At 42.7% G+C, this 7,442-nt stretch overlaps 1 long non-coding RNA gene across 1 annotated transcript; it reads right to left on the bottom strand.

The window, feature by feature from the left end:
- Nucleotides 1–2,018: 2,018 nt before the first annotated feature.
- Nucleotides 2,019–4,803, bottom strand: LOC136290439 (uncharacterized). The gene is made up of 3 exons (XR_010721368.1): nucleotides 4,759–4,803; nucleotides 4,142–4,233; nucleotides 2,019–2,381 (listed from the first exon to the last, which is right to left on the bottom strand). It is a non-coding gene; the product is annotated as an uncharacterized lncRNA (long non-coding RNA).
- Nucleotides 4,804–7,442: the final 2,639 nt, after the last annotated feature.

Here is a 7,442-nt window from a genome sequence, read left to right as displayed (position 1 = left end):
TGCAACTGAAGCAGAAGATAAAGCAAAAAAAAAAAAAAAAAAAAAAAAAGGGGTGGAACAATTTGCTTTCCTAGCAATGTAGGAAATCAAATTTTAGGAAAATGCATCACCTTTGCAGGGAAAAGCACTTCCTTCTATATCTAGATCTTTAATCGCGTCCCTATTCCCCACCCTTGGCATCTGGCCATGTCTTATCCTGCATGAAAGGAAGTTCTGCTTCTTCCAAGAACACTTCTTCCTCCTGATTAATTCAACAGTGCATCCACAACTTTCCCTGGAGTTTTTCCACAGGAAAACTAGGCTCAGAGATAACTAGTGCATCTCTGGCTCTATATAAATCAGAAGCTGGACAGCCACAGCTGATTTAGAAAAGCAAGCAAATCCATCAGTAAACAAAGCACAAGGAATGATGCACGCAACTCTAAACAGGCATTAAGAAGGCACCCAAGCATGCATTTGTTTTGCATAATGTTTTCAATCTGTTACAAAATGCAAACCAAACCAACCAAATGGACCAAAAGAATTTATATCCATAGCTCTGTCCAGTGATGGAAATGCCAAAACCTGCGACCCATTTCTCCCTTGCAGAGTGCTGGCAAAAGCTGAGTGGAACATACTGAGCACAGGATCTTCCACTAAGAAAAGAGCTGGTGTCTAATGACAAGGTCAATGCTAAGAGCTGGCATTGCAGCAGCCAAGCTGGGATCTGCCAATTTCTGCTGCTTAAGTGTTTGACAGGAGATTTCACACACCCTGGCAGAGAGGGTAACAGAGGCCCAACAGACAACAGCATGAGTTTGGGTTTTCAGAGAGCCAGGACTAACTTCTTGAGACATGGGGAATCCAACTCAAGTCCCCCAGGGCCCTTTTCGCCCTGAGAAAACTGTGAAGAGTCGCAATTCTCTTCCTCAAAAGCGTATTGTGATGAAGACAGTATAAATTGGGATACGATTATGGTTATGAGGGCCATCTGATAGGCAGGCATAAGAGATAGTCAGGCACCCAATACATCTCTTTAGCATATATGAATGGATCCCTGAGGGCAATGAGCATGAATAACTTATGAACTGCCAATGCATCTGCTCCATAAAGAGAAAATACCATGAGTTTGCCTCACTGTAACCTCCAGAGTCAATATTCATGCACACACCACTGGCCCAGTTAGTAGTGGGGAAAATAGCTTGTAGGTGCACATGTGACAGTGGAAAAACTTGAATAAAGGGAATAAGAAAATAGGAATCCCTACCTGTACTTCAAATGGGAGAAGAGTCTTATATTCCCTGTTCTGAATTGCCTTAAATGGTGCTGCAAGATGCAGCTTCAGGACTGTTTGTCCTGAAAGTAAATCCAAGTAAACCTGTGACAGCACCATATGCATATAAATGCAGGTGCAGACAGAACTGACAGGAAAGGAGTAAAATAATCCACATTTCTGAAGTGTCCCCCTTCCTCTCCTTCACAATTATATTTTTGTATGGTGGTTTTGCATCCATCTAATTCAAACATGTGCAAATGGGGTAGGCCCTAAGGCTCCAAGATAACCCAAGTGGAACAAAAACATAGGAATGCACATGCAAATGGTATGGTAAGTAGCATATGTTTTAGATATTGCTGAGATCATATGTTGATATGAAGTAACAGAAACCTCTGCTTTTCATCGAAGGCTGTACTCACTACTCCTAGGTAATCTATATAAAAACACAGCATGGTTTAAATCCATATAAAACGCATGCCATTTGCACATGGCAAATATTCAGAGAGGAGAAAGGTTAAAGGCAGAACATACACGGAATCACAGAGACAAAATGGTTTTCCCTTTGCAGCAGCCTCACTTGTTTTCCCCTTGTCTGGTCGAGCACATCAGGTTCTGCTACATGTGTAAGGTTACAGTTGCTTTTTTAAAAACTGGATTTATTTATTAATGACTGGCTACACTCCCTCAAGTCTGACAATAGAAAAGTTCAGGACAAGTCACAAAGCAGGGAGTTGTAACCCAGTGCCAACTAAAGGAGGGAGAACAAGCAGATCCAGGGAAGCAGCGTCACTTCCACACAGAAGGCTGAATCCTGCTTGCATGCATGTGTTTCAGTACAGTCACTGGAACTTGCCTGAGCCTAGCAAGGATGGCTTAATTACTAGACTTTTACTGAAAGAAATTTTATTTTTTCTTCTCTGGGTGCTAGAGAACATTGGAAGAATAATCTGAGCGTGATCACAAACAGAATTTAAATTTCAGATCCAAACAGATGAAGCCTTTGTCAGGTAGCTGGCTTTAGCTCCAAATTTCTCCCAGCAGTCTGTGCTACAGTTGTAGTGCTGTGATGAAATAGAACTGTTCAAAGAAGTTTGTATGGAGCCATATTCCACGGGAACTTGCAGATCTGTAAAATCAAAATTATTTACAGAATCAAGTAATATTTTAAAATTACAGTTAAGAAGAAACACAAGAAGATTTGTGACAGTCTGCAAGGAAGCTGCTTAGATATCTTGAAGGAAACTGTTGCCTTCAGAAATACTGAATTTTCTTTCTGAATGTTTTCTTGCTCTGCAGGACAACACTAAGTCTCAAAATCCTTTGTAAAACAGCATATGTATCTTCTATCCACTTCTAAGAGAAGAATAAATAAAATACTGCAAAGAACATATTTGTGCCTGCTTATATAATATACAAAACTCTTAGAACTCAGAAAAAGAAAAATTAATGTGACACTATTGGAAAAGAATGAAAGATCTTTCAGTGCTTTGAAGTTATTAAGAGGCTGTATGTGTATTATTTTTCTAGCTGAGGTTATGTTACATAAAAGTATAATAAAACATCACATCAAATGTTCATTTTTTTAATTTAGGAGAGATGGGTGTAGGCCTTTTGAAGCAATACTTGGAACAACTGTTTTCCCAAATATCATCCTCCAACAATTGCAGTTGCATTTTTCTATCTCCAGCTATTCAACCAGGCTAGCTTACAAACAGATACATGATATTTGTGACAGTATTTCAGTCTGCTCTCAACCACATAGAATTTTGAGCTTAAGCTGTAGCATTTTCTTACTCTACCCTGACCAACTCCTCAAAACTAATTTTTTACTCAATGAACATACAGAAACAGACCCTTAGCTAGTTCCAAACAGTACTCTTTTCACGATCTTCAGTCATTTTCATTTTCATTTTTGGGCACCCCCAAAATAGCCTAGTGGAGGAAGTCCCATGTATTGGCAATTCAAAACATTAGGGTTTGCTTTCCTTAGTTACCCTCTGCAGATTTTTTAGGAGCAGTTCACAGAGACCCAGGGATTGACAGACCACAGGCTGAAAACCACATTTCAGTAGAGCTGCACCAATTTACAGCAGCTTAAAACACCAGGTTTTAAAGCTGGCCAATGGCAATCAAATTTAAAAGCTGAACAGGAAGCGCTGCAGGAGGATTGCACAGCCGGCACACTGTGGGCTTTGCCCAGCAGAGGTTTATGTTGGAAAGGTGGAACACTGTTCCATCCCTCATCTTGCTTGGGGCAATAAAAAAGTTCCTGCAAAACCAGAAGCTCTAATTTAAAATAAATTTGAAGTATTGTAACTCCTGGCCCAGACTAATGCCAGTGAGTTCCAACAGAGCTGGAATGAGTGGCTCAATGCAGGTAATGGTCTTAAAGTTTATTGCCCTTTGTGCTATGAAGACATCCTTTGAAGGCATCAGCCAAGCATACCACAGTGCTGGGGCTGCTTGAAAGCAATTAAAAAGACGTTGATGTCCAGAAGCTGCAGAAAAAGCAGCGGCTGAAGAGTTTACTGATGAGTTAATGGTCAGGGCCAAAGGTATGAGATCCACACTTTTCTCTCCCCTCTATTTTTCCATGCTCAGCCTTCACTGGCTGAGGTCTAGTGTACCACATTACTCTTAGATTTTTGTTGTTACCAGTTTCAGTGGTTCTCCTCAGGTCCTGCATAAATCTCATGTCCAGGTCTAGTTTCCCAGCATCAGTCTCTGTTTCCACCCTGCTTTTTGTGGCGGCAGTGGGCACAGTGAGGCTGATAGTGGGACTGGCTTCCTAACTCTTTGTTCTAACCCTCATCTTTCCTCCCTTTTGCCTGGCTCTGGCTGCAGCCTGGCATTTGGTCTGCCCTAGTTTGTGGAAGGAAAACTCACCTCTGCTCACACTCAACTGCTCTTCCAGAATACATGACCACTCTTCCAGGAGGACCCAAATTGTCTAAGGGGAATCATGATTCAGGAACAAGCTAGAGTAGAAAACAATGACCAAAGTAATGCAAACAGGAAAGATAAAGCATCTTTCACAAAAGGAGATCTGGCTTCGAGAAAGATATGGGAAAAGCCATTGCTAGAGGGAACAGAGCAGTAGCTGCCTCAGTAGAGAAGCACTGATTATCTCCCTTATCCAGAGGTGAGAGGTTTGACGTGATGGAAAAAGAGACACCCAGCTAAGGAGGAAGCAGACAGGCAGGAGGAGTGACCTGACAAGGGAGAGAGGGGTCTGTGCATGGAAAGCAGAAGTACTAATTAATAGGAAATGATGGCTAGGGAGGAATGGCACAGTGTTTGTGCCAGAGCAAACGGCACATGAAGGGGGGCAAGCAGGAGGCAGCATCGCTGAAGCAATGAAGGCCAAGCTGCCCCAACACAGCCATGCTTGTGGGCGAGATCTGCCCCAACAAGCTCCTAAAAAAGCACCTGGCCTTTCCAGAGCTGTGTAGCATGAAAGGATTTCCTAGTAATAGCACAAATTCAGGAGACAAATACCTCACCATTATTCTAGCATTTTTCACACCCAAGAGAATCTTTAGCTGTGGACCAGCAGTGGCACGGACTCTCACTTTTTGATTAATCTTTCATACCATCTGCTCTCCCTCCACCTATCCATCATCTTGCTGCCTGGCTGATGATTACTTCAGAGTGCAAATCACCTAACATCATTCTGGCTGATAAATTATAAATGAAGGATGGGGCATGGTGAGTAAGACTGAACCCAGTGACATCAGTTTATGTCTGGGGATAAGCATGGGTGTTCATATACCCTAATGCCAGGCACACTTGAAAACAGGCAGATTAGATTAGATGAAGAGGCTCCAGTGGAGTGAGTCCTGGTTTACACAGCTGTAAGTGAGATCAGAATTGGCCTTCATTCTGTGGAAAAATATCACCTGTTTATGAAAGGAAATTTCATGCACGTGGAAAAGACCCTATCCTTAATTAATCACATGGAAAAATACTAAAAAAATTGACTAACCAGCAACAATAGCAGCTTTTCTCTATACTAGTATCATCTTTGATGTATGCACCTGCTTGGCAACTACTGGTGTTGGTTAATCACCTTTCAATCTGGGGAAAACAAGTGAACTTCATTTGTTTTGCTTTTTTCCAGTAACTGCATATGTGAAAAAAACATGTGAAAGAATAGCTTGAGCTGAACTGCAGGCTAGGTGAAGGGAATTGCTGACAAGAAGCTCTGAAGGAAGATGGGCCCCTTGCACAGCAGTGTTGAGTGACACTCCTTCCCAGGTGTCTGCAGAGAGGGCTGAGTGAACCTGTGGGCAGCAGATGCTGGCTGGAGGTGAGCACCCACAGCACAGACTTCATAGGTACTGTGGGCTTTCCTCTGCAAGGCAGAGATGCTCACAGAAACTATTCTGCTGTGGATTCACCTGCTTGCCATCACCCAAGTGCACTGGTAAAGGATGGAGCTGGAGAAAAGAAGTTCTTTCATTGTAAGGGGAATAAGAAACAAGGACTAAACAAGGTTGTTACCATTTCTAATCCCTCTGGTTCAGCACCAAGTCCAAGCCACAGGCAGCCTTGACAAAACCTCCCAAGATGTTTATCTCCTTGCTTTGTGACTTCACATCTCAAGGCTAGCCCTTCTCTTGTTTTAAATACTTTCCAACCTTTTTTTTCCTCCTTTGGAAATAACGTACAGGGTGTAAAATAAATTGCAGAGGCTGTAAATTGTAACATCCCCCAGAGACCTGAAGTAAAGCATGCTCCCCACTGTTGTTGCCACCTACAGCTCACTGCTTGGGTGAGTGGAAAGGCTCACAAAGAGCAGACGACCCATTACATACTATAGGGAACAGACACAGCATTTCTGCCAACAGTGCAAGGCCCCAGCAAGCTTCTACCCCACTGTGTGCAGGTGGCTGGGCCGGTTCCTCCACCACTGTCTGTGCATGGCTGGCTGAGCCAGTTGGTAATTCGGGAGGTTTTCAGAGTCCATGGTGACTCCATCGTCTTCAGACAACCTCTAACAGGGTGAATAATACACCTTTTCTGCCTAACCCAAAACTACAGCCATGCTGCTGAACAAAGGCCCCTTGACCCACCTGAAAACACATTTTGTGCACCATGGTATGGCACATTTTCTTGCTAACGTTGGCTAGGGCAGCAACCAAGCCTGCTGGCTGGTCTGTAAAATCATGTGCCATAAAATTTCTAATCAAATCTGTCATCCCTTTCAGGGCACTGTCCCAGTGTGAGAGTCTGATTTACCTGAAGCAGATGCAAGGGAACTGCACCTCTGTAATGTTGCTGGGTTTACCTCCTGGGGGAAGCAGCAGACTGTTCAAGCAACAGACCTTTAGGAGAGGCCATCTAGCACTGGGAAAATAAACTTTAGCGGGGACTGAGGACCAACATTAGATTTATTCCTTTGCCTTCTCATTACAAATTAGTATTACTTAAAGGAAACAAAAGACATAGAGATAAAACTATCCTAATCCCCCTTTCCTCTCTATCCCAAGAACAAAGCCCACCCCCATGCACTCAGGTCTCCCACTGGGTAAAGGATGGAAGGAAGAGCACATCGTGGCTATGGCCACAGTATTTAATTCATCAGTGGAAGAAGTTTAGATGAACCATAGCTCTGAGAAATACCTAGAAATTAATTCTGGAAGAAAGCAGTGTTCACACAATCTCTGTGCAAAGTACAAGCCACTTTTGTGGGGGAGTGATGGGAAAGGAAGCTTGAAATTAGGCAAATTATTCAAAATACTATATCCTTCAGAACTCGAGGGAGATACAGAACGATGGGAAGAAAGACCCACTGGGGCAATAGGGCTTATTTCTGCTTCTCTTGAAAACAAAGAAACATCCCTGGATGCCTGCACTCTGGCTTTACACTTTCCTGAGAAGGAAAAGTGTGCATTCAGGGATGCTCTGACAACAGTGGGAGTCCATTTTACACTACTCTGAGAGAACAAGGGAGGCTTTCTACATCTAATCACATGGGAGGGATCTGTTCCTACATCCTGAAATGCTTCAAAGAGTAGTTGTTTCTAATGGTATATACACTGGGTACAATTAATGTCTCTTATTGCAATACTTCAGTGAATCTCACCTCAGAGCTTGACTTGCGCCATTTTCAAGAGAATTGTGAATAAGAAATAAAAACAAGTAGATGTTTTCTTCCAATTCTCTTCCCCTGCCCAAAGTAAAA

The sequence above is a fragment of the Chamaea fasciata genome, unplaced genomic scaffold, assembly GCF_029207755.1.
Source record: "Chamaea fasciata isolate MVZ Bird 193981 ecotype frontalis unplaced genomic scaffold, bChaFas1.0.hap1 SCAF_1, whole genome shotgun sequence".
Classification (NCBI taxonomy): Eukaryota; Metazoa; Chordata; class Aves; order Passeriformes; family Sylviidae; genus Chamaea; species Chamaea fasciata.
This window is presented reverse-complemented; position numbering and strand designations above follow the sequence as displayed.